The sequence below is a fragment of the Triticum urartu genome, unplaced genomic scaffold, assembly GCF_003073215.2.
Source record: "Triticum urartu cultivar G1812 unplaced genomic scaffold, Tu2.1 TuUngrouped_contig_8340, whole genome shotgun sequence".
Classification (NCBI taxonomy): domain Eukaryota; kingdom Viridiplantae; phylum Streptophyta; class Magnoliopsida; order Poales; family Poaceae; genus Triticum; species Triticum urartu.
In genome coordinates this window covers 2,624-16,773 of record NW_024119279.1, presented here as the reverse complement: position 1 = coordinate 16,773, position 14,150 = coordinate 2,624, and the positions used below count along the sequence as shown (strand labels likewise).

Here is a 14,150-nt window from a genome sequence, read left to right as displayed (position 1 = left end):
TTTACTTCAGACCTTCGGGTCCATAGTTATTAGCTAGATGGCTTCTTCTCTCTTTTTGGATCTCAATACAATGTTCTCCCCCTCTCTTGTGGAGAGAAGTATTCCATGTAATCTTCTTTTTATGGTGTGTTTGTTGAGACCGATGAATTGTGGGTTTATGATCAAGTCTATCTATGAACAATATTTGAATCTTCTCTGAATTCTTTTATGTATGATTGGTTATCTTTGCAAGTCTCTTCGAATTATCGGTTTGGTTTGGCCTACTAGATTGATCTTTCTTGCAATGGAAGAAGTGCTTAGCTTTGGGTTCAATTTTGTGGTGTCCTTTCCCTGTGACAGTAGGGGCAGCAAGGCACGTATTTTATTATTGCCATCGAGGATAACAAGATGGGGTTTTCATCATATTGCATGAGTTTATCCCTCTACATCATGTCATCTTGCTTAAGGCGTTACTCTGTTCTCAGTAACTTAATACTCTAGATACATGTTGGATAGCGGTCGATGAGTGGAGTAATAGTAGTAGATGCAAGCGGGAGTCGGTCTACTTGTCTCGGACGTGATGCCTATATACATGATCATGCCTAGATATTCTCATAATCATGCTCAATTCTGTCAATTGCTCGACATTAATTTGTTCACCCACTGTAAAATACTTATGCTCTCGAGAGAAGCCACTAGTGAAACTATGGCCCCCGGGTCTATCTTCATCGTATTAATCTCCTATTACTTAGTTATTTCCTTTACTTTTTACTTTGCTTTTACTTTACTTTGCATCTTTATCACAAAAATACCAAAAATATTATCTTATCATATCTATCAGATCTCACTCTCGTAAGTGGCCGTGTAGGGATTGACAACCCCTTATCGCGTTGGTTGCGAGGATTTATTTGTTTTGTGCAGGTGCGAGGGACTGGCGCCTAGCCTCCTACTGGATTGATACCTTTGTTCTCAAAACTGAGGGAAATACTTACGCTACTTTGCTGCATCATCCCTTCCTCTTCGGGGAAAACCAATGCAGTGCTCAAGAGGTAGCACTCGCAAAACCGCAAGATCATACGCTCACTGCATCAGCCAAAATGCTAACGACCACCTATCGACTGTGCAACACGAAGTTATCGCCATCAAAGTTGTTGCAGTTTCAGGGCCGATGCCCCAACTTCCAACCTTCTGCCACGCCCTGTGCAGTCCACCAATACCGCCTTCTGGGCCGCTACCTGACATATCACCGCTCATCCTCAAGATGCAACGCCGCACAACCCAACTGCCCACAACCTAAGCTACATAAATGGTCACCCACAGACCACAACCGCTGCACCAACTCATTCGGGCCATCGCCTGACATAAAGTCAAGTTGACCCCTCTAGGGCGCATCGATCAATCGAACAACACAGCCGCACTAGCAACACACAATTGCCATCCAAGCCACATGGAGCCATTGCCCTTCCTCTTAGAGCCGCTACCCGCCATTGTTCCATGGTCGCCGCCTCGACGCACAAACATCAACAATCTAGGCCGCCACCCTTAATTCCACCATCCTCTTGAGGAGCCACAAATAACTGAATCCTGGCTCTCCAAGGTGATGACTGCAAAGGAGGATGTGATCTAACCATCACCATCGTTAGTTCCAAGAACCTGGAGCTAAGTATTTCTACTGGAAATCTCACCCACCACTTGATGGTAGGAGGCTCCACGACTATGCCTCCAAGGAGAGACATGAAACTAGGGTGCGCGTGGAGCTCCTTCGTACAACCAAGAATGAAGGGGATACATGAACATATATGGGGTTATCAAGGGTTTAAGAGAGTTTTGGTGGGGTGGTAGATTCGTAGGGTGACTGTACGCACTAGGATTTAAATACTGGTGTGTGTGTGTCTTGTTATAAAAAAACACTAGTTTCTATGGAAAAAATACATAAAGAGAAAAAAAAGAAAGGTACTTTTACTTCTTTTTGAAGTAAATGTCAAATTTTATGTATTGTTTTAGTGAAAAAAGAGCTTCTAAATAAGCTCTCACCTTTTTGATGTGGTCATCAAATAAATTGACTCGTTAATTCATCCTCCTTCAGAACTCATTTTTTTGTCCTCCTTCAAAAAAAAAGACTCGTTAAGCCTTGTGTTTTTACACGGAAAAATTAGGGAGCAACTAGTTAATGAGCGCTCCGAAACGGGAGCCTCGCAACGATCAGCGCCGCTTGGCGCGCTCTCAGCTATTCGCCACGTGTCGCACTCTGGACGCTCCCTCCAGATTTTATTTTTTATTTTTCCGCACACGTTTTTGGCATTTTAAATGGTTTTTTTGGGTTTTTTTGACGTTCTGGTTTTCCACCTGTCTTCCTTAGCTTTTCGACAAAAAACTTTTTTTGAAAAAAAAAATTGTGCGAATAAACGCGTATTTTCCTTTCTCGAGAGTCAATGTTTTGCTTCCATGAGAAGCACGGTTTTGCTTTCGCGAGAGTCACGGCCGTGCCTCTTGGAAACGGAAAAAAACACACATTTTTTGTTTTTTTCCTTTCACGAGAGGTACGGGTGTGCTTTCGCGAGAGTCACGGCCGTGCCTCTCGGAAACGGAAAAAATGTGTTTTCTATTTTTTTTCCTTTCGCGAGAGTCACGGTTTTGCTTCCGCAAGAGGCACGGTTGTGCTTTAGCGAGAGTCACGATCGTATTTCTCGGAAACGAAAAAACGCGTTTTCTGTTTTTTTTTCTTTCATGAGAGTCACGGTTTTGCTCCCACGAGAGGTACAGTTGTGCTTTCGCGAAAGTCAAGGCCGTGCCTCTCGGAAACGAAAAAAACCGTATTTTCTGTTTTTTTCCTTTCGCGAGAGTCATGGTTTTGCTTCCGCGAGAGGCACGGCTGTGCTTTCGCGAGAGTCACGGCCGTGCCTTCTCCGAAACAAAAAAAAACGCGTTTTCCTTTTTTTTTTACACAAGAGTCATGGTTTTGCTTCCATGAGAGGCACGGTTGTGATTTCGTGAGAGGCACGAGCGTGCCTCTTTTGAAAAGGGAAAAAGCCAGTGCTCCCGGTTCGATTTTTTTGTGAAAAAAGTTCATTAAAACCTATCAACATGGGATCTAGTTTTAAAGATCTCGACACGAGGAATCCAACAGTGAAAGCGATTTGAGATTTGGACGCACGGTTTAAGAGATAAAACGTTTTGAATAAACGGATCTACGAAAAAAAACAGTGCACCACTTGTCGCAACCAGGAAAGTTAGAGTGATCTTTGCAACAAGTACTTCCCAACTAGTGATTTCATGAAAATTAGTAGCCGGGCCGTACGAAGCAAGCTAGTTGGGCTGGCAGTATTTTTCTTTTTTTGAACAATGGCATTGTCTGTTTTTATTACCAAAGCATAACGCCCTTGGGCCACGGCCTAGCTGGATGCACCGTGTTGCCGCAGTTTCCATTTTGATGTTTATTTTTTTTGGCTGTTCCATTTTGTTTACCTTTGTGACGGGGTGGATGTGCAGGCATTTCCTATTCGGTGCTTTCAGCGCCCGCTAACATACATTTTGTTAACCGGCGCTTAAGGCGCACTTACTTGGGCGGGCCCATATTATTGTTTGTAAACTCCAAAAAAAAGTGCTGGTGACTGCCTTCAAACGGGAGCAACTAGTTAACGAGCGCTCCTTCGAGAGCCTCGCAACAATCAGCGTCACTTGGCGCGCTCTCAGCCATTCGCCACGTGTCGCGCTCTGGATGCTCGTTCTGGATTTTGTTTTTTTATTATTTTTCCTCACGCGTTTTCGGCTTTTAAAATGGTTTTTCCCCTTTTTTCGACGTTTTGGTTTTTCTCCAGTCTTACTTATCTTTTCGACAAAAAAAAATTTGCACGAAAAAAACGTGTTTTCTTTCTTTTTCTTTCGCGAAAGTTATGGTTTTTTTCCGCGAGAGGTACGCTTGTGCTTTAGCGAGAGTCACGGTCGTGCCTTTTGGAAATGGAAAAAGACGCATTTTCTGTTTTTTTTTTCTTTCGCGAGAGTCACGGTTTTGCTTCGTGAGAGGCACGGTTGTGCTTTCGCGAGAGTCACGGCCGTGCCTCTCGGAAAGGGAAAAACAAAACATGTTTTCTGTTTTTTTTTCTTTCGCGAGAGTCACGGTTTTGCTTCGTGAGAGGCACGGTTGTGCTTTCGCGAGAGTCACGGCCGTGCCTCTCGGAAAGGGAAAAACAAAACATGTTTTCTGTTTTTTTTTCTTTCGCGAGAGTCACGGTTTTGCTTCGTGAGAGGCACGGTTGTGCTTTCGCGAGAGTCACGGCCGTGCCTCTCGGAAAGGGAAAAACAAAACATGTTTTCTGTTTTTTTTTCTTTCGCGAGAGTCACGGTTTTGCTTCGTGAGAGGCACGGTTGTGCTTTCGCGAGAGTCACGGCCGTGCCTCTCGGAAAGGGAAAAACAAAACATGTTTTCTGTTTTTTTTTCTTTCGCGAGAGTCACGGTTTTGCTTCGTGAGAGGCACGGTTGTGCTTTCGCGAGAGTCACGGCCGTGCCTCTCGGAAAGGGAAAAACAAAACATGTTTTCTGTTTTTTTTTCTTTCGCGAGAGTCACGGTTTTGCTTCGTGAGAGGCACGGTTGTGCTTTCGCGAGAGTCACGGCCGTGCCTCTCGGAAAGGGAAAAACAAAACATGTTTTCTGTTTTTTTTTCTTTCGCGAGAGTCACGGTCGTGCCTCTCAGAAAGGGAAAAAATACGCGTTTTCTTTTTTTTTTCTTTCATGAGAGTCACGGTTTTGCTTCCGCGAGAAGAACGGTTGTGCTTTCACGAGAGTCACGGCCGTTTCTCTCGGAAACAAAAAAAACGTGTTTTTTGTTTTTTTTTTCTTCCACGAGAGTCACGGTTTTGCATCCACGAGAGGCACGGGTGTGATTTCATGAGAGGCACGGGTGTGCCTCTTTCGGAAAGGGAAAAAACCCTGCTCCCGGTTTGGTTTTTTTGCCCGGTTTTTATCGTCGGTTTTTTTTTGCGAAAAAAAGTTCGTCAAAACCTATTAACATGGGATCTTGCTTTTGAAGATCTCGATGCGAGGAATCTAATGGTGAAAACGGTTCAAGATTTGGACGCGCGGTTTAAAAGATAAAATGTTTTGAATAAAAAAATCTACGAAAAAGGAAAAACTATCAGGTTGCGACAAGTGGCGCACTGCATGTGCGCCACTTGTCAAAAAGTGGAGTGTTCTTTGCAACGAGTACTGTTTAATTGGTGATTTCGCCTTCAAACTCCCAAAGTCTACGTTCGAAGGGAAGGGCACCAACCTCTCGGCAATCCCACCCCGTTGTAGAACACTTCGATTTTCCCCCTTTTATTTATTTCCTTAGTTGTGGGTTTTTTCTGGACATTTTCATTCATTTTTTCTTTTTCTTTCTTAAATGCGTGGATTCTTAAGAAATTCATGAACTTTTTTTTTCAAAATTGATGAAACTTTTTCCCAAAATCCATGAACTTTCATTCAAATTTTTGAACATTTTTTTCAAAATCGATGATTTTTTCAAATCTGATGAAGTTTTTTCAAAATCAAGGAAATGTTTTAAAAGTTTATGAACTTTTCTTAAAAATGATGTTTTTTTTCAAAATCGGTGAATTTGTTTACAAAATCGACGGACTTTTGAAGTAGTTTTGAAATTTAAAATAATGTTTTATTGAAAACAAGATTAACTAGCGCTATTTTTTACTAATTGACAACAAATTGTGTTTGGTGCATTAGTCCGCAAGACGTGATGTACTGAGACTGAATCCCAGCTCTCCCACTGTTTTTTCGCATGTTTTCCTTTTGAACATGTAATGGGCCGGCCCGCTATGCAACGCTTGCGAGCGCAAGTAGAGTCAACCGGCGCTCGAAGCGCCAATTAGGAGCTCTTGGATGTGCATGCACACAATACACTTGTCAACGGCGGCAAGAGAGATACTTGTCAAGTCGGTGTTACAGGCAACACCAACTTATTCGATGAGTGTCTTCCGGCACTCCAAAAAAATGTGCCGGAACCTGAAATCAATCTCTTCGAAATTCTGATGAAGAGCAGCCAACGGCAAGCAGAAAGTCCATTGGGTGGCATGGGGAAAAATGTGCACAAGGAAACACGAAGGTGGCATGGGTTTTAGAGATTCTGAGATGTTCGATCAAGCCCTCCTGGCCAAAGAAGTGTGGCGGATCTTGACAGTCTCGAACTCTCTACGTGCTTGAGTATTGAAGGCTCACTATTTTTCGGACACGGATATTATGGTTGCGGCGTGTCCTCGGGGTTGCTCTTATACGTGGAGAAGTTTGATATTCTCTCCATTTCCAAATATAAGTCTTTTTAGAGATTTCACCAACTGACTATATACATAGGTAAATGAGTGAATATACACTCTAAAATATGTCTACACACATCTGTATGTCGTATTCCATTTGAAGTGTCTAAAAACACTTACATTTAGGAACGGAGGGAGTACATGGTAGAAATCTGCTAATGCACGGACTAATTTGAGGAATAGGGGATGGCTCTAAAGTTAATACCTATCATGACTAGTAGAAGGCCCGTGCGTTGCTACGGTCAAAAGCTGAACTCCCATGCGTTGCCACGGAATAATAAAAATATGAGCATGTTGATCAAACTATTCTTCCAATTTAGAAATACGGGTTAAGCATGGTTACATTCAGATTTCATCATGCAACGACGAATATAAATTCTCTTCACTTTTTTCCTTCTGGAAATCTTCGTATGTCTTTAACTAACCAAATCGATCGCCACCACCACCCAAGAACTCATAACTGAATATATATCATCCATTTTTAAGTAGTATTAGTACTCTCTCTCTAAAGAAGAAATATAAGAGTGTTTCGATCACTAAAATAGTGAATCTAAACGCTCTCATATTTCTTTACGGAGGGAGTACCAGTCAACTTCACACATCCATGTGTCACTATTATAAGGTACACAAAGATTGACAGTCAATATTACAAGGTACATAAAGATTGACAATCACTATTACAAGGTATACAAAGATTGACAAATTCACATAAGCCTCTTATTTCAGCAATAATAGCACAATCAATGCAACCTTCAAATAATAAGCTCATTGTATATAGGAAAGGTTCCATTTATCTTGAATCAAGATTTTTCAATAATAAGTTGGATATTTATCTAATGTTTTTGGAGCTGGGGGATATGTATACAATTAGTATCTTTTTACAAACACAATGGCCTGGTCATGGTCACAGCAGCAGTCGTCGAGGTCTTCATGGTGCCACCGCTCTCCTTTCGCCTCTCCACCAAGTTGAGAGACGGTGCATTGACGGCAAACCTGTCACCGGCCTTTAAGTCCATCCGCTTTCACGCCGGCCACGGTGGTCAACCTCGCCCCGAGCATCGACTTCTTCAGATGCGCGATGGTAGATGCCTCGCTCTCCCTCGGAAACACCATGATGGACACAATCGACCTTTCCCTGTCCGCCGGCATGGTCGCCATCGCAAGCATCACCTTCCCGTCTAGCCCGCGCTCGCCGACCGCCTCTCCCACAACCCGCTCAACAAATACCCGGCTCCTGCTTCCATGAAAATGCAATATATTTCATAGTCACCAAAAGGCAACAAAAGTAAGATCACCAATTAAATCCTAGTATGATGAAACATTTATGCCGAAATAGATACGAAGCAACTCATAGATTAAAGTTAAATCTAGCAATATAGTACACGTGGCACCAGAGTAAACCCCATATTAAACAATGTGGTAGATAGTGTTTACCTTTATGCTGACAGAGGTATACCAAGTAACAAAGCTAGTTACAGCCAAAGCTCGATGCCTCCAAACCAAAGTTTAACTCCTAACAGGAAATGTCTCCAAATCAAGTTAGCAGCGGCCAAACTTTGAAACCTGAAAAAAATGGAGGGGAAAACGAAATCAGGAAAGGCAAGAGAAAGAAAGTCATATAGGATAAAATTATCTCACTGCTCCAAACATATACAGTACTGCTAAGAAATCTCCTTATTAGTTCTTTTATAGAATTAGCCCACTAATGAGATAAGATAGTAAATATAGTTATTTCTTACAACAATCTTTGGAAGATTAGTATTAAACATATACATCGGGAATTCACAAAAAAAAACATATGCATCGGGAAAAGAAGTGTTTTTTTCTAGAGAACTAACTGAACAAAGAAACTATAATTAATAAAGTAGCATATAGTCCATGATGTAATTCGTAGCAGTACAGATCCGCTGATGTTACCACACAAACACAAATTACCTGAAGCCTGCCAATCAAATCGAGTACGGTACATATTAAAAGAACTACTATGTGAGTTAAGGAAGCAGCATCGAGGATGCAAGGAAATACGATTGTCACTTGTCAATACATTCCCCTAATCTCCCGTATTATACACTACATGCTCATATACTTCTATTTTTGCATCCTATATTATGTTTGATAGCTCAGTTGTTCCTGAATTACACCAAATAGAATATCAATTCTTTTGGAAAAGGTAGACAGCCATATAAAAGACATGGTGTTTAAATACTTTTAAAAGCCATAACTTAAGTTCACAGAGGCAATAGAACAAATTATCTATAGTTTCCATGTGCTCTAGATTGTAGGTTCATCACACGTGCATGATAAGAAATTAAATTGCTTTGAAGAATATAAAGATAGCAAATGAAGAAATCAGCCGCTGCCTACCAGACTCAGGTTTGCAGCATACAAACATATATACAGACCATGAATGTACTATGACTTCAGAAGAATATACATTAATCCGCCATATTGTAGGGAAACAAATCTGGAGCACAAAGTAGAGAGATACACATGTAACACACGTGCATGATATAACATTACCTGAATGTAACAAAATATAATTGTATTTTCTAATGGAACAAAATAGAGCTGTGGGCATTAAAACTGTATCTGGGCATGGTACTCAAGATGCTTCTTTATTTTTTGTTCTTATTACATCATGTACACTTCAAAGAGAGGCACCGACTCTACAACTTTTCAAGCATCAAATTATATAAGAGTAATTACCCGTGCATTTTGCCACTGTTTGTTAGAAATACATCACATCAGAGATGCAGAACCCATTTTCTCTTAGGTCAATAACAAACATTAAACCTTGGAAACGGTATTAGCAATTCCGTGGAACATTAACTTCTCCCACTGGTTCAATACACTCTTCAATTTTGATGCTTATTTTAGCAGCATGGTAAATGCCATTTGCTGCTTCAATACACTATATATGCATGGTTATGCAAATCAAAATTGAAAGATGGACTTCTGGAGAAGTGTAGAAAACATGCATGGTGGTGTTGTAAGAGTGAATACTTATTTATGATATAAATCGGCATATGAGCTGATACTGTATAAATTAGGAAGACAAAATTGAACTATGCACCATTGAAAGACAAATTATGAAGTCCACATTTTTACTGAGACATACTGCAGATTTATATTAGCATTCAACATCTATTCACAGAAGACAGAAAAGGTCAGTCGATTTGCAAAGCACACATCTGCATGAATATGTCACAAGTTATATGTTTGTCTTAAGGTTACAGAATGATGATCAATTCTCAGGGTAAAACTAACTGAAACATGCCTCTCACTATTATTTTTGTTAGAGAAGAAGTTACATTTGCTACGTACTAAAATTGTTGGGGTTCCAGACCTTGGGTTATCTGAAGTGTGGGTAAGTTGTAGAGGTTAACAGCATGGACATCATTCCAATTTGAGGCATGGGCAAAAACATGTCAGAATGCAAGTATGCAGGTCATGTATCCCGTTGTTTCTGCTTCTGCAATGAATATGTTGAAAGGTGAGTTACCTGTTAGGGAGAGACTCAGCTCAATGCCCGCAGCTGAAATCAGTGTATCCTCCTTCTGTCAACCTTCTGTATCTTTGAAATCTTAAAGCTCATGTCATGGTATTTGCTTCAAGGACAACAAACAAATCAGGCATGTGATCCAACAAGAGAAAGGCAATTTAACAAATCCATTCAGAAATTGAGAGGTTGATAGCATTTTACTTATGTGATGACTGCCTCGACCAAAATCCATATATCTTGGAAGATGCAGGGCACTAATCAGAACCATATTAAAGCAGTAGACAGAGAGGTCCGCGAAGAAGAAATAAATGCAAGAACAGAAAAAGGGAAAAGGAAAAGGAAAGTGAAGTGTATTGATGCCACGACGAACATACGACCTCGACCCCTTATCACCTAACAGTGCAACACGGAGGAATGAAGAAACAATTTGTAGTCCCAAGACTGATGCTGGATTCTACATTGTTGAATCTTTAGATGCATTGGTAAGTGGATATATAATGAAACTGCAACAATACAAAGCTAAATAGATTCTTATAAAAGGATTAAATAATCAACTAAAGGCATGTCTAAAGATGAAAATTATTTGCATGAGACCCATCGGAATTAGCTTTTGCCATGTAGTTTATGAGCTAAAACTGAGCATTTACTAATCGATAAAAGCATCAAGCATCATCAGCTATAAAACAAACTACATTTTCTAATAAGATGGCACATGCATGAAATGCCGAAGAAGCAGTCATGAGAAATCTGGACCTTCCTCAAGTTGCCTTTGTGTAAATAGGAGGCATTTTTGTCTATGTAACCCTGAGAGGACAGAACCAAGCATGAGAAATCTGAACCTTCCTCAAGTTTCCTTTGTGTAAACAGGAAAATTGAAATCCTTTGCCACACATCTGAACCTTCCAAGAAGCTGCTATCAGGGTTACACAGAGGCAACAAAAACTACTCTGAAAATTTCATTGATAGCTAGAGATCTTGGTCCTGACAAGCAAAATAGGCAGTCATGTTTTTATTTGACAAAAGAATGTAGCATATTTACTTCAGTTTAATTAAACCTCCAACGGAGACTAACAAATGATGGAGGATGCAGCCATCATTGCAAAAGCTTCGCCAGCATCAAAAGTTGGAGCACCCCGCTGAACGGATAAGGTACTCTTATACTACATGCTCACACTGCCAAACACTCCATAATAATAATAAACAATAACATTCAAATTTATTTCAAATGGTAGAATATTCATCAAATCAAACAAATCAATATTGATTGACGTGATCTCACTCCTGCGCAGTGCTTGCTATGTGTTCATCATCTACTTATGCCTCATTGGTATTTCGCTTCGTGGCTGAGGACTTCGACGATCAAGAGGCGTTTCTTTTGTACTCCCTCCGTTCCTAAATAGAAGTCTTTATATAGATTTCAATATGGACTACTTACGAAGCAAAATGAGTGAATCTACTTACGCCTCATTTTTCACCACGAATGTTATTTCGTGGTGAAAAATTTGCAAGATGCTAAAACTTTTGATCTAATTTCATGTCTCAAAATTTCATATTTGTTTATTCTGTTTTTCATTTTCTTTTGAATTTACTGTTCATGGACGGTGTAGGTGCATCTGGGAGTAGAAATTCCACTCTGTTATATTTTTATATTGCATGGTTTGCTTCATGTCTTATAAGCTGGTCCTACACAACCATGTACCTTGTATCGTGTTTCTTTTGCCTTTTCTATTTTTCAGGGTGTCATTAATTTAATGTCGGGTATATGCCTTCTTTCTAAAAAATCAAGATGTTCATTTAAGCAATGTAGGAGCGATAACCCACCTCTCTTTGCTTCTCTTCTTTTCTCTTGTCCTGCTGCGCATTGAAAATATTCTCTGACTTCTTCGGAGTGACATCCGTCCATTCCCAAATTCATGCGCAGACTCATGGCGAAGCTCCACACGGCTTGTTCAGATTTGACTATGCCATGACTTCTCAATTTTCTGACAAGGATTGGTGCAGATCTAAATAGGAAAGGTAACAAAAAATAATCATCAGAGTCATGTTGCACCAAAATCAAACAATTTCTCTATATCTCCGCCACTCAGTCAAAATGTGTATGCACTAAATTAGAGAGCACATGAGAAACTGTTTAAGCAGCATAAATGGATGATTACTGCGGTTGTGAGCTCTAATTAAGCTAGGTGCTCAGGCATACAGTAATCGAAACGAATGGCACAACCGAACTAACGATGAGCAATATGATGCACATAGATTACAGGTGCCTGAATCTAACCTAGAGATAGAAGCTTGGTGATGCCTTCGGCAAGTTCAACGACCTCGCCGGCCCGCAGCACAGGGTCAACGGTGCCATGACAACAAAGGACCCTGAGGCAATCGTCCACGACGTGATCTTCCTCGTCTGCATTGTCGAAGTCTTCTCACCCCAGCCCCCGGTCGAGTTGCCGTCGATCGGGAGTTCTGAGGATTGAGTGTCTGTGTAGATTAAATCGGCGAGTGTCGGTGTCAAAACCGACGGATCTCGGGTAGGGGGTCCCGAACTGTGCGTCTAGACTGGATGGTAACAGGAGGTAAGGGACATGAAGTTTTACCCAGGTTCGGGTCCTCTCGATGGAGGTAAAACCCTACGTCCTGCTTGATTAATATTGATGATATGGGTAGTACAAAAGTAGATCTACCACGAGATCGAGGAGGCTAAACCCTAAAAGCTAGCCTACGGTATGATTGTTGATGTGTATGTTGTCCTACGGACTAAAATCCTTCGGTTTATATAGACACCGGGTAGGGTTAGGGTTACATAGAGTCGATTACAATGGTAGGAGATCTGCATATCCGTATCGCCAAGCTTGCCTTCCACGCCAAAAAAAGTCCCTCCAGGCTTCAATGACGACAAGTCCGGCGCGCAGATTGTCTTCGGCATTACAAGGCGGGTTCCTCCTCCAAGTACTTCATAGAAGATTTTGAACACAAAGATAGTGTCCGGCTCTGAAAAATAAGTTTCCACATATTGCCATAGAGAGAATAATATTTACACAAATCTAATCTGCTGACGTATTCCGTAGTGTGACATCACACCACGGTCAAGCTTTTATTCGAACCGTTTTACTGTTCTATCTCAGCGCGTTATGCGAGGCGGTTTCCTTGGCACGTCTTGTTAAAGCAGAGATCGTGTCCCCTTATTCCGGGATTCTCATCAATACGGGCGTGGGTAACCCAACCGCGCCTTTGATTACGATGCTTGGGAGATAAGCGAGTTTTACCAGGCTGGTGGGGACATGTAGTTGCGTCCACCCATATAAGGGGATAAGGATCCACCTTTTCACCTACGCCTTCTTCCCCCTTCGCCTATTCATTCTTGCGCACTCGAGCTCCAGCGCCCAAGTCCACACTCCTCGCCTCGACCTTCTCCAGCCATGTCCGGAGCAGGAGGCAAGTGGATGGTCTTCTCCGTCACGGAGGGACACATCAAAAAGCTAAGGAAGGCCGGATATCTGGCTAGCAACATCGCGCACCGGCTTCCCGAAACGGGGCAGCTCATCCCCACTCCCAGGCCCCATGAGAGGGTGGTATTCCTCCCTCATTTCCTCCGCGGATTGGGCTTCCCTCTGCATCCATTTGTTTGGGGGCTCATGTTCTACTACGGCCTGGATTTTCATGATCTGGCCCCGAACTTTGTCCTCAACATCTTGGCGTTTATCGTCTTGTGCGAGGCTTTCCTCCGCATCCGCCCCCATTTCGGCCTATGGCTCAAGACCTTCAATGTCAAGCCGAAGGTGGTGCGCGGCAACCAGGCGGAGTGCGGAGGCGCCATGGTGGGCAAGATGGCCAACGTCCTATGGCTCGAGGGCTCCTTTGTGGAGACCCTGAAGGGATGGCAATCGGGGTGGTTTTACATCACCGAGCCGTGCGACCCTAAGTGGGTCGCAGCCCTCGAGTTCTGATCCGGACCCCAACGCGGCTCACGTCCTGGAAAGAGACGGGCCTGTCGTGGGGCAGCCAAAAGGAGGTGATCAGACTACAAACATGCATCCAATCCTTGGTGAACAAGCAGCTCAGGCTTGTCAACGTAGTCCAGGTTATACTCATCCGCTTGATCCTCCCGTGTCAACAATGGGCTTTCAACCTGTGGGAGTTTGATTCGGCGCGGCACCAAACTCTGAGTAGGCTCTTCGACAAGACGTACGAAGATGCCTGGAAGGTGCTTTTTAAAGGCGTCGAGGCTCCCGCATCCGCTACCGAGGATCGCGGATTCAGCGCGCAGCGTCACGCTAGCGTGGTAAGCTTTTTGTATTTTTTACAGAGCACTAGTTTTTCATAGATTAACTCCGTGCGGGATCTAAGCTCCCTTACCTTTGACAGGATTGG

General features: G+C 42.3%; 1 long non-coding RNA gene across 5 annotated transcripts; it reads right to left on the bottom strand.

The window, feature by feature from the left end:
* Nucleotides 1–6,978: 6,978 nt before the first annotated feature.
* On the bottom strand, nt 6,979–12,263 carry LOC125531900. 5 transcript variants are annotated; one of them, XR_007293595.1, is made up of 7 exons: nt 12,061–12,263; nt 11,607–11,788; nt 10,858–11,177; nt 10,539–10,766; nt 8,648–8,747; nt 7,718–7,846; nt 6,979–7,517 (listed from the first exon to the last, which is right to left on the bottom strand). It is a non-coding gene; the product is annotated as an uncharacterized LOC125531900 (long non-coding RNA). The 5 variants fall into 5 exon arrangements; XR_007293592.1 differs by having other exon boundaries at nt 10,539–11,189; XR_007293591.1 differs by having other exon boundaries at nt 10,539–11,177.
* Between the last annotated feature and the right edge of the window lie 1,887 nt (nt 12,264–14,150).